At 38.0% G+C, this 1,084-nt stretch overlaps 1 pseudogene; it reads right to left on the minus strand.

Annotated features, from left to right (window-relative positions):
• Positions 1 to 930: 930 nt before the first annotated feature.
• On the minus strand, positions 931 to 1,084 carry LOC120534795 (annotated as a pseudogene).

The raw sequence follows: 1,084 nt of genomic DNA on the forward strand, positions 1-1,084 counted from the left end.
CTTCTCTTCAAAGGAGTGTCCGCATCAGAACCAGAGAATTTCAGAGAGAGAGAGCACTCGCAAAGAAAAGCAAACAATCAAAAAATCAATACGTGTGCTTTTAAGTATGCCAAAGCACCGCAATAAAGCGGCATTTTTTAGAGGAGGGTCAGTATCTTCTAAGCAAACAGCCTCTGTGAAAACAGCCCCTCTGCTCACACCCCCTCCGTCAGGCACAGAGAATGTCAGAGAGGGTGAGAGAGAGGCAGAGAAAAGCAAACAATCAAGCAACACGCGGGAAGCATATCTTATAGCATTGAGGAGTTTTAGTTAATATGTAATACATGCTCTGATTGGGTAGCTTCTAAGCCATATATGCCAGCAACACTCATGACAATGACAAAACAATTACATTGTCATTCATGTTACGTTATTATTAAAATGTTTACTTTTCTTTTTACTGCCAAGCGTGGGTATTTTGCTATATATATATACATATATATATATATATATATATATATATATATATATATATATATATATATATATATATATATATATATATATATATATATATATACAGATATAGATATAGATTTGACAGCAACACTCATATCAATGACAAAACAATTACATTAACAATCATGTTACGTTATTTTTAAAATTTTTCCTTTTCTTTTCCATAACTTCTTTAACACACTACTTCTCCGCTGTGAAGCGCGGGGATTCTGCTAGTTTTAAATAAAAGCACTTTGCACCTTTTGAACCATCCCCTTTCTCAATTGTTATTGCCTCCATTGTCTAGCTCATCTCGGTTATAACTATCGACGGTGTTGAAGGGTAACAGCACTGCACCACAAGTCTGCTTTTGGGAGACAGAGGAGCCTGGGTAACTGCTAACTCCCGAGCCATGCTGATGGTAGGGAGTTGCATGGTGATTGATCATAAAGGTGACCCTCAGACAGGTGTGGGCCCAGGAAAGACCCTGGGCTACAAGGTGTGTTCGAAATGTAAATGATCAATGTGCTTTGCAACTCAGATTATTTCTCACAGCTAGCTGTGTCCTTCATCAATGCACGAGCCAAGTGATCTACCACCAAGAATA

The sequence above is a fragment of the Polypterus senegalus genome, chromosome 8 (genome assembly GCF_016835505.1).
Source record: "Polypterus senegalus isolate Bchr_013 chromosome 8, ASM1683550v1, whole genome shotgun sequence".
NCBI classification, from domain to species: domain Eukaryota; kingdom Metazoa; phylum Chordata; class Cladistia; order Polypteriformes; family Polypteridae; genus Polypterus; species Polypterus senegalus.